The sequence below is a fragment of the Gossypium arboreum genome, chromosome 6 (genome assembly GCF_025698485.1).
Source record: "Gossypium arboreum isolate Shixiya-1 chromosome 6, ASM2569848v2, whole genome shotgun sequence".
NCBI lineage: Eukaryota > Viridiplantae > Streptophyta > Magnoliopsida > Malvales > Malvaceae > Gossypium > Gossypium arboreum.
Window position 1 is genome coordinate 67325300 of NC_069075.1, and position 12596 is coordinate 67337895.

Genomic DNA, 12596 nt, shown 5'->3' on the forward strand with positions numbered 1-12596 from the left:
AGCTATAAAGCTTACTATGTTTCTTTTTCTATGTTTTATAGAGGTTCAATAGCTCGCTCGTTTTGGGCAAGTTAGAGTTACACATCACACTATCCAATTTCCGATTGGAACTTTTGAACTTGTGGATAATTGTAACTATGGCATGTATAGGCTAGTTTAAAAGATGTTAATTAAGTTACTTGATATCAAGGTTTTGGTACATTTTGTGTATGAGTTAAGCAATGATATTTGGCTTATTTTGGTACCATGTTTTGATTGTGTAAAAATGTTATAATATGGTATGTTTTCGTAAGAAATAAATGGAATGAAAATGCGTAAATGATGTATTGATTTCTATTTGGCATATGAATGGATTATGCATGATATTAATTAGGTAAATGAGTACCAAGTTGAATTGATATATTATGTATATAAAATGTTATGGAATGATTGCCATTTGGGTTATGGAATGTGGTCATTTATGCTTGTGTATGCTTGTGAAAATTGGGTGGCAAAATGGCTTTGTAAATAGCTTATTTTTGTCCACACGGGAAGGGACACGGGTGTGTGTCTCAGCCATGTGTGATAGAGGGTTAAGTACACGATCGTGTGTCCCCTCGTGTTGAAATGAAATGAAAGTCAGTATGCCCCACATGGCCTCACACACGGGCGTGTGATCAGCCGTACGGTACAAGTTAGTATACCCCCTAAAGGGCACACGGGCTAGACACATGGGTGTATTGTTGGCCGTGTGACCTAAGTCAATATCCTCTCCAGTTTTCACATGGCCTGGCACAGGGTGTGTCCTCAGCCGTGTGACACAAGTCAGTATGTATATCCTATTTTCACACAGTCTAAGACACGGGGGTGTCTACTAGCCGTGTGAGGCACACGGCCTATTCACACGGGCATGTGATACTTGAAATGTTGAAATTTTTATAAGTTTCCAAAACTTTAATATGTTACTGATTTAGTCCCGAATACATAATTTAAACTTTGTATGCTCGATTTAAGTACATATTGAATGTGAATGAATGATATTTACTGAAATGAGATGATATTTGATAAATGATTGTTCTGAACTGAGTTAAAAGTCTGGTAATGCCTCTTAACCTATTCCGGTGACGGTTACGGGTTAGGGGTGTTACACTTGAATTCTGATACCACTAAATGTAACATCCCAAATCTGGCCAAGACGTTATGGAAAAATTCTAAATGTTACATTAGCCACTGGAATGGCACAAAAAAACTTCCATAATTTTCAAAAATATTTTAAAATCATTTTCCTTTTTATTCAAAACTAGTGAACTTGGTTATTTATCTTTGTTTCGAGAAAACATGTTAGTTTGAATAATCAGGTGTCTTTAGATTTTCGTTTGTAAAGTTTAATTATTACGAAAACTAAGTTGTATTTTATTAAAAACTTGTTTTCAATATTGCAGCGAAAATTAGTCATAACTTCATATTTTTGTTAAAAATAAATTTTTCATTCAAAATCATTTAAATATCAATAAGTAGTTTAAAACTTAAAGTCATGCAAATAACAATAAAATACTCAAAATAATGTCTCATGCTGCAGTCCATATAAAAATCATTGCAGTCCAAAAACAATTATAAAAATTAAGTTTAAAGTACTTAAAAACAAAAACATCCAAGAAACTCCTCCAATAGTCGTGTCAAAGACCTAACCTTGGAGGTTATCTGTAAAATCAATAAATTAAGGAGTGAGCTTGTAATATCTCGAATTAAGGCCTAATCAAAATAGTGGTTTTGTGACCACAAATCTGAGATAGATATAATTATTTTATAATTATTTTGAGGTTTATGATATGATTGCATAATTGTGTGAAAATTTCGTGAAGAAATTTTTGGCATAACGAGTTTAATTTAAAGTTAGGGACTAAATCGAATAAGTTGCAAAACTTGCACTCTAGAAGTTTTTAGTATGAAATTGCTTTGAAATATTAATTAGGAGGTCTTAAATGGTACTTTGACCAATTTTAAGTTCATGGACAAAATTAGGACATGGAAGGAATTTTTTGAAAGTTTAGTAAGGAGGGGCATTTTAGTCATTTGGATATTAAATCAAATAAAAAGGGAAAAATAACACAAAATTGGTTATCATCTTCCTTAGTTGCTGCCGAATGCTCCCTCTCTCCATAGCTAGGGTTTCTTCAACTTTCAAGCTTCATAATCAAGAAAGACGTGGAATCGACCCCAATCGAGGAAAAGAAAAGATTGTGGACTAAATTGCAAAATCATTATATTTTGGAACCAAGGTAAGTTCATGTGTGAATAATGTAGCATAATTTTTATTTATAAATTATTGATGTTAATTATATGATATGCTGATTTTTATCATGAAATATATGCTGTGTGGTTATTTTTCAAATAAAATGCAAATTATGTGTATTATTTGTTAAATATAAAGTGCTACCGAGTATTGATTTCGGTATTTTATGGAAGATGGCAAGGATATGTGTTCGATGAAAATCCCATTTGAACCTTAGGAATAGATTAGAATACAAGTGACATGTCACTAGGATGGTTGAGCATCCAAACTCGTTGAGTCCGAGTTCACTTACGGATGCGAATGTTCGAACTCGTTGAGTTAAGTCTGAGTTCGTGAGATGTAACTAGGCATCCGAACTCGTTGAGTTCAGTCCGAGTTCATTTATGGATGCGAACGCCTGAGCTCATTGAGTTGAGTCTGAGTTCACTTAGGGGTGAGTTACATGATTTCTTGATTACATATGTGGCACTTATGTGCAAATTATCCATGTATCCGAGTTATATTCCGATGTGTTCAACGGGTAAAATTTCTAATGAAATGGAAGAACACTTAAGATGCAATTGACATTTTGGTAATTGCTGTGAAATGGACACTTTGGACAGGTATGTACTTAACCCTCGGGTTGAAAATAGATACAACAACGATAAGGTGGTAAGATGATGAATGATGTTTAGAAATGTGATATATGTTCTGGTGATACTATGCTAAGGTTGTTTGGTATAATTGTATTGTTATGTTACTTGTTATTTGCATATGAACTTACTAAGCATTTATGCTTACTCCCTCCCTTTTATTCACTGTAGTTTTGAACAAGCCGGCTTGGGAATCGGGACAGGTCGAAGGTTCGATCACACTATCCGAAGGGAATTTTTTGTAAATGGCTTGTAAAACTTAAGTATGGCATGTATAGCAATATACCTATTTCGTGTAAATAATTTTTTGATATGGCGGTGATTTGGTTGAGAAAATTCTTGATAATGATAGGTCATGGAAATGACTAATTTAGACCATGTTTGATGTCATGAAAAGTTAATAGGTTATCTAGTCCATAAAACTCATGAAAAGATGAAATTTGCCATAAATGTAACATTGCAAAGAAACATCGACGTGAGTTTGAAAATTTAATAAAAATCATAGATCGAATTTAGTGATGGATTAAATATGGAATTGAAGCCCAATATGTCTATTTTCACATAAAACAAACGAAATAGATAAAGGAATTATATGTTAGAAGATATTTGAATTTTTGTGAAACAGGGCCAGAGTGATTTCTGGATCCCCTGTTCCAACTTTAGGAATTCACCATAAATTGTAAAAAAATAATTAGGTGTTGTATTTTATATTCCTGGAATCCTTATTGAGTCTAGTTTCAGGATAAACTAATAGCATAGTCATATAAACTTTTCACAGAGATAAATATGGTTCATAGTAAACAGAGGTCAGTCCAGTCAAGTCCTGAAATAGGGGTAGCTTTAACTAATAAACTGTACTAATTGACCCAACCAAAAATTCTATAAAAAAAATTAGTAAATAGATATATGAGTCTAGATTTAGGGAAAATTTACGGATCTTGATTTCAAGTTTCGTAACTCGAGATATGAATTTTCTTGTAACTATGACGCAGGTAGCTAGAAAGCTGTGAATGTAGAAATAAATGATTCGAAGTTCTTAATTTGATAACTTATGTTCGGTAACTCCTCAAGCTCGACTCCACTGATGGTCTCGGGCTTGGGGGCATTATATTTAGTGGTATCAGAGCAGGTTTAGTCGGTTCTCAAACTACGTGTTGTATCTACGAATTTTTCTATACATGCCATATGTATAAATTGTGATAGCCTGACGACTTCTGACCTTTTTAAATGATTTTTTTATATAGTAAATGGATCCCGATCCAGCTGTGGCAGATGAAGTAGAGAGTAATACGCCACTCCAATTTGAAGGGCGCGCCGACCGAAAATTCACCTCCCATCGTTGGTCGGGAGGAATAGAAAGGATCGGAAGCCTTTCTCCAAATGATGAGTGCATGGTATATCGAGTTCGCTCAGACGAACCCAAATGTACGACCTCCCCACCTCCCCCAATTCCTCAACCTATACCCCCGATGCCTCAGGGTGTGGATATGATAAAATTTCACAGAACTCTAGTTGACAGAATTCGTAAACAAGGGGCCGAAGAATTTAGGGCAAATATTGATGATGATGCCGAGAAAGCAGAGTTCTGGCTTGAAAATTCTATCCGGGTATTTGATGAATTATCTTGTACACTTGAAGAATGTTTGAAATGTGCTATATCTTTGTTGAGGGATTCAGCCTATAATTGGTGGAAGACTTTGATTTCGATGGTACCGAAAGAGAGGGTAACCTGAGAATTCTTTCAAGAAGAGTTTCGGAAGAAATATATTAGTGAAAGATTTATTGATCAGAAACGTAAAGAGGTTCTTGAGCTGAAGCAAGGAAATATGACAGTCACAGAATATGAAAGAGAGTTTGTTCGATTGAGTAAGTGCCAAAGAATATGTTCCTATAAAGGCCAAGATGTGCCGACGATTTGAAGACGGGCTCAACGAAGACATCAAGGTATTTGTTGGGATCCTTGAACTAAAAGAAATGGTGGTACTTGTCAATCGAGCTTGCAAGGCTGAAGAACTACTTAAGGAAAAGAAAAAGGTAGAATCTGAGACACGAAATTGGAAGAAAAGACCAATGAGTAATGCACCCTCACAGCAACCCGGAAAGTCAAGAAATATGAATCCTCGTTCTCAAGTTTCAGCTGGGAAATAATATGGGAATTTTAAAAAGAAAATTGTGGGTCCTAAGTCCCAGACTACTTCGGCAGCCAGTGTAGGGAACTCGAGATTTGTTAAACCCGAGTGCCAGCAGTGTGGTAGAAATCATTTTGGTCCGTGCAGAGCAAATGAATGTTTTCGATGTGGTTCTCTGGATCATTTTATTAGAGACTGCCCAGAGAGAGCTGAGAAAGAAAATTTTCAGTATACAAAAGCAAGTGGTGCGGATTCAAGGGGAAGGTATCCAATAAAAGCTGAGAGTGAAGCAAGCAATAAGAATGTTGCCAGAGATGCAGCAGTTAGACCTGAAGGAAGGGCTCTGGCTAGAACTTATGCTATTAAAGCGCGTGAAGATGCTTCCTCACCCGATGTGATTACCGGTATATTTTCTCTTTATGATGTTACTGTTATTGCTTTGATTGATCCAGATTCTACTCATTCATATGTATGCATGAAACTGGTGTCTAGCATGAATATACCTGTTGAGAACACAGAATTTATGATTAGAGTGTCGAATCCGTTAGGCAAATGTGTGATAGTTGATAAAGTATGCAAGAAATGTCCTTTAATGATTCGGGGTCATTACTTTCCGGCCGACTTGATGTTGTTGTCATTTGATGAGTTTGATGTTATTTTGGGTATGGATTGGTTGACGTTGCATGATGCTATAATAAATTGCAAAAAAAAGGTTATAGAATTAAAATGCGAAAATGGTAAAACTCTGCGGGTTGAATCAGATAAATCAGAGGCATTATCTAATGTGATTTCTTCAATGTCGGCTCAAAGATATTTGAGAAAGGGTTATGAAGCTTATTTGGCGTATGTAATTAAAACAAAAGAAGTTGAAAAGAAAGTTGAATTAGTGCCGGTTGTGTGTGAATTTGCGGATGTATTTTCAGAAGAATTGTCGAGTTTGCCTCTAGTCAGGGAAGTAGAATTTGGTATTGATTTGATATCGGGAACAACTCCGATCTCGATTGCTCCATATAGAATGGCACCAACAGAGTTAAAAGAGTTAAAGTCACAGTTGCAAGAGTTGACTGATAAAGGCTTTGTGAGACCGAGTTTTTCACCTTGGGGTGCTCCCGTGTTATTTGTGAAAAAAAAGGATGGCTCTATGACGTTGTGTGTTGATTATTGGCAGTTAAACAAGGTGACAATCAAAAACAAGTATCCATTGCCAAGAATTGATGATTTTTTTGATCAGCTAAAAGGAGGGACATGGTTTTCAAAGATTGATTTGAGATCTGGGTATTACCAGCTGCGAGTAAAAGAGTCGGATGTGCCTAAAACTGCTTTTAGAACAAGGTACGGTCATTATGAATTTTTAGTTATGCCATTCGGGTTGACAAATGCTCCTGCTGTGTTTATGGATTTAATGAATCGTATATTTCGGCCATACTTGGACAAATTTGTTGTGGTGTTTATAGATGATATTTTAATTTATTCAAAAGATAAGACAGAGCATGCTGAGCATTTGAGGATAGTTTTGCAAACTTTGAGAAATAAGCAGCTGTATGATAAATTTAGTAAAAGTGACTTTTGGCTCCGGGAAGTTGGATTTTTGGGCCATATTGTTTCAGGTGATGGTATATGGGTTGATCCTAGTAAAATTCCAGCCATTGTTGATTGGAAACCACTGAAAGATGTAACCAAAGTTAGAAGTTTCTTGGGGCTAGCTGGGTATTATCGGCGGTTTATAAATGGATTTTCTATAATTGCTGCTCCTATGACTAGACTACTCCAAAAGAATGTTAAATTTGAATGGATGGAAGAATGTCAACAGAGTTTTGAAGAATTGAAAAAGTTATTAGCAGAGGCACCGGTGTTAGTACAAATTTTAATCGTAAAGAATTTGTGGTGTATAGTGATGCTTCTCTAAATGGTTTGGAGTGTGTGCTCATGCAAGAAGGAAAAGTAGTGGCTTATGCTTCGAGGCAGTTAAAACCTCATGAGAGGAATTATCCTACTCACGATTTGGAATTGGCTGCGGTGGTGTTTGCTTTGAAGATTTGGCGACATTATTTGTATGGTGAAAAGTGCCAGATATATACCGACCACAAAATTCTTAAGTACTTGATGTCATAAAAAGACTTGAATTTGAGACAGCGAAGATGGTTGGAGTTATTGAAAGATTACGAGCTTATTATTGATTATCATCCGAGAAAAGCAAATGTGGTTGCCGATGCTTTAAGCAGAAAGTTGTTGTTTGCTTTGAGAGTTATGAACACTCAGTTGAAAATGTCAGATGATGGTTCGATTCTAGCAGGGTTAAGAGCAAGACCGATGTTTTTTACAAGAGATTTCTGAAGCTCAGAAAAATGATTAAGATTTGCAAGCCAAGAGAAAGCTGTGTGAAGCTAATACGGGATCAGATTTCAGAATCGGTTCTGATGGTTGCTTGATGTTTAAAAATCAGATTTGTGTATCAAAAAATGATGAGTTGATTTAAAAGATTTTGCATGAAGCACATAATGGCTGTTTGGCGGTTCATCCGGGCAGTACGAAAATGTATAATGACTTGAAGAAAATGTACTGGTGGAGTGGAATGAAAAGAGATATTTTCGAGTTTGTATCAAAATGCTTAATTTGTCAATAGGTGAAAGCTGAACACCAAGTGCCTCCGGGATTACTTCAGCCTATTATGGTTCCTGAATGGAAATGGGATCGGATTACTATGGATTTTGTTTCAGGGTTGCCATTGACTCTGTGAAAGAAAGATGCAATCTGGGTAATAGTTGATGATTAACTAAGTCGGCTCATTTTATCCCGGTACGTATAGATTATTCTCTTAACAAGTTGGCTGAACTGTATGTTAGAGAAATTGTTAGACTACACGGAATACCATTGTCGATCATTTCGGATAGAGATCCGAGGTTTACCTTGCGGTTTTGGCAAAAGTTGCAAGACACGTTAGGTACGAAGTTAAATTTCAGTACTGCTTTTCATCCACAAACTGATGGGCAATCAGAGAGAGTAATTCAGATTCTTGAAGTTATGCTTAGATGTTGTGTATTGGAATTTCAAGGAAGTTAGGAAAGATATTTACCGTTGGTAGAATTTGCTTATAATAATAGTTATCAGACGAGCTTGAAGATGGCACCTTATGAAGCATTGTATGGTCGTAAGTGTCGAACGCCTTTGTATTGAATTGAACTCAAGGAAAATTTGATCTATGGAGTTGATCTAATAAAAGAAACCGAAGAAAAAGTGAAGGTAATTCGAGATTGTTTGAAAGCTACTTCAGATAGACAGAAATCTTATGCAGATTTAAAACGAAAAGACATTGAATTTCAAGTTGGTGATAAAGTATTTTTAAAAGTGTCTCCATGGAAGAAAGTTCTCAGATTTGGACGGAAGGGCAAATTAAGTCGACGTTTTATCGGGCCGTATGATGTAATTGAAAGAGTTGGACCGGTAGCCTATCGGTTAGCATTGCCATCTCAATTGAAGAACATTCATAATGTATTCCATGTGTCTATGTTACGTTGGTATCGTTCGGATCCTTCACATGTGGTTTCACTGACAGAAATTGAACTACAACCAGACATGACCTATGAAGAAGAACCGATTAAGATATTAGCTCGAGAGGTCAAACAACTAAAGAACAAAAGTATTGCACTTGTGAAAGTGTTGTGGCAAAAGCATGGAGTAGAAGAAGCTACATGGGAACCCGAAGAAACTATGAGGAATCAATACCCACATCTATTTACCGGTAAGATTTTCGAGGACGAAAATCTTTAAAGGGGGGAGAGTTGTAATATCCCGAATTAGGGCCTAATCGGAATAGTGGTTTCGTGACCACAAATCCGAGATAGAAATAATTATTTTATAATTATTTTGAGGTTTATGATATGATTGCATAATTGTGTGAAAATTTCGTGAAGAAATTTTTGGCATAACGAGTTTAATTTAAAGTTAGGGACTAAATCGAATAAGTTGCAAAACTTGCATTCTAGAAGTTTTTTGTATGAAATTGCTTTGAAATATTAATTAGGAGGTCTTAAATGGTACTTTGACCAATTTTAAGTTCATGGACAAAATTAGGATATGGAAGGAATTTTTTGAAAGTTTAGTAAGGTGGGGTATTTTAGTCATTTGGATATTAAATGAAATAAAAAGGGAAAAATAACACAAAATTGGTTATCATCTTCCTTAGTTGCTGCCGAATGCTCCCTCTCTCCATAGCTAGGGTTTCTTCAACTTTCAAGCTTCATAATCAAGAAAGACGTGGAATCGACCCCAATCGAGGAAAAGAAAAGATTGTGGACTAAATTGCAAAATCATTATATTTTGGTACCAAGGTAAGTTCATGTGTGAATAATGTAGCATAATTGTTATTTATAAATTATTGATGTTAATTATATGATATGCTGATTTTTATCATGAAATATATGTTGTGTGGTTATGTTCGAATAAAATGCAAATTATGTGTATTATTTGTTAAATATAAAGTGCTACCGAGTATTGGTTTCGGTATTTTACGGAAGATGGCAAGGATATGTGTTCGATGAAAATCCCGTTTGAACCTTAGGAATAGATTGGGATACAAGTGACATGTCACTAGGATGGTTGAGCATCTGAACTCGTTGAGTTGAGTCCGAGTTCACTTACGGATGCGAATGTTCGAACTCGTTTAGTTAAGTTCGAGTTCATGAGATGTAACTAGGCATCCGAACTCGTTGAATTGAGTTCGAGTTCACTTAGGGGTGGGTTACATGATTTCTTGATTACATATGTGGCACTTATGTGCAAATTATCCATGTTTCTGAGTTATATTCCGATGTGTTCAACGGGTAAAATTTCTAGTGAAATGGAAGAACACTTAAGATGCAATTGACGTTTTGGTAATTGCTGTGAAATGGACACTTTGGACAGGTATGTACTTAACCCTCGGGTTGAAAATAGATACAACAACGATAAGGTGGTAAGATGATGAATGTTGTTTAGAAATGTGATATATGTTTTGGTGATACTATGCTAAGGTTGTTTGGTATAATTGTATTGTTATGTTACTTGTTATTTGCATATGAACTTACTAAGCATTTATGCTTACTCCTCCTTTTATTCATGTAGTTTTGAACAAGCCTGCTCGGGAATCGGGACAGTCGAAGGTTCGATCACACTATCCGAAGGGCATTTTTGGTAAATGGCTTGTAAAACTTAAGTATGGCATGTATAGCAATATACCTATTTCGTGTAAATAATTTTGTGATATGGCGGTGATTTGGTTGAGAAAATGCTTGATAATGATAGGTCATGGAAATGACTAATTTAGACCATGTTTGATGTCATGAAAAGTTAATAGGTTATCTAGTCCATAAAAACTCATGAAAAGATGAAATTTGCCATAAACAGAACATTGCAGCAACACTGATGTGAGTTTGAAAATTTACTAAAAATCATAGAAATCGAATTTGGTGATGGATTAAATATGGAATTGAAGCCAATATGTCTATTTTCACATAAAACAAACGAAACAGATAAAGGAATTATATGTTAGAAGATATTTGAATTTTTGTCAAATAGGGCCAGAGTGATTTCTGGATCCCCTGTTCCAACTTTAGGAATTCACCATAAATTGTACAAAAATAATTAGGTGTTGTATTTTATATTCTTGGACTGCTTATTGAGTTTAGTTTCAGGATAAACTATGGCATAGTCATATAAATTTTGCACAGAGAGAAATATGGTTCATAGTAAACAGAGGTCAGTCTAGTCAAGTCCTAAAACAGGGGCAACTTAACTAATAAACTGTACTAATTGGCCCAACCAAAAATTCTAGAAAAAAAATTAGTAAATAGATATATGAGTCTAGATTTAGGGAAAATTTATGGATATTGATTTTGAGTTTCATAACTCGAGATATGATTTTTATTGTAACTGTGATACAGGTAGCTAGAAAGTTGTGAATGTAGAAATAAATGATTCGAAGTTCTTAATTTGATAACCTATGTTCGGTAACACCTCAAGCTCGACTCCGGTGATGGTCTCGGGCGTGGGGGCGTTACAGAGCTAATAAGCTCAGTCTGACTCTTAATCCAAAGATACAGTAATAAACAGTGTAAATAACAGTCAAGCCATTCAATGACAAAAAATTTTAAATAGTTCAGAATCACAACTTCAATATGCATGAACATGTCAATGTAGTATTTTCAGAAAAAGGTCCTACCCAACTCATCCAATCAATAACACACCAGTTTATAGACAAGCCACCAGCAATGCAGATAAACTGATAGAAATGTGGACAAGCTACCAATAATACAGATAAACTGCCAGTACTGCAAACAATCTGCCTAGCCACCAGAAATGCAGATAAACTACCAGTACTTCCTCCTTACATAATAGCCCCAACCCCAATGTAGTATGACATGTTTTTAATAATAACATAACAGTATAGTAGGCATGATTAAAACATGCAATCAGTAGTAGAAGCAGTAGGAATTGTCATGCGGTCAATATTTCAGTATCACTGATCATGATTTTATCATGTGATCGAGTTTTAACAGAATCAGTGGCATGTATTAAACCTGTAGTCATGTTTATCAATCTCAATGAACATGATTTAACATTCTTTCAATTTCAATATCAAATCAATGACATGCTTTAGCATCACAATATATACGAAACAATATCAAATCATATAATGACATTATAGACACTTTTAACAGTACAGATTTCTTAGATCGAGGTACTTTCTTGTAGCAAAATTTTAGCTATTTCATGCATGTATCATTCCGCTTTTCCTCAAAAAGATTCATCCTCACATATTTTTTTATTTAATCTTGGCTTGATTTACTTGGCCTTTGACCTTGTTATTGGGCTTTGAGGTAGTGTAAGCCCATCACATCCATGGGCCTGAAATTGGGCCTTCAGAATTGCATCAGAATTGGTAAATATAAGTTAATCTTGTCATGAATTGGAGAAAATAAACATTTGAGTATTGTACATATGCATGTGATATGTTGGTTAGGTTATGGTGAACTTATATTGGATAAAGAATGGGTGATCATATTGTAATAAAGAAAACAATTGAAAGCATGCTCTATGAATAATTATGTTATCCTTGTAATTAAGTATGAATAGTAATAATATTACTACATCTCAAGTGACGGTATCTAAAACAAAGGGTATCAATACCTATCTTCCGAGTATCAATACCTTAAAGTTTAGATACCTATACATAGTAGTAAGGTACCAATACCTACTAACTGCTTGCATTATTAGATGATTGGAGCTTAAAATGAATAAATTAATGATACTCTCTAATGTTATAAATCGTTTGATAATAGACTAAAACATATGATTCGTAAATTGAGATTTGAGCGGTCGATGATGCCTTCAGATACCATATATAACATTACTTTCATGAGATTGTTGAAAATATAAGGGATGTTACCATATTTGAAATTCAATAAGCACTTACAGATATTCTAAGCTACCAAAATGTCCTTAAATCCACTCCTTCCTTATTCAAGCTTCTTTTCCTTTGTTATCACTTCCCTTTTTCACCACTCTCTTCACAACATGTACATATAC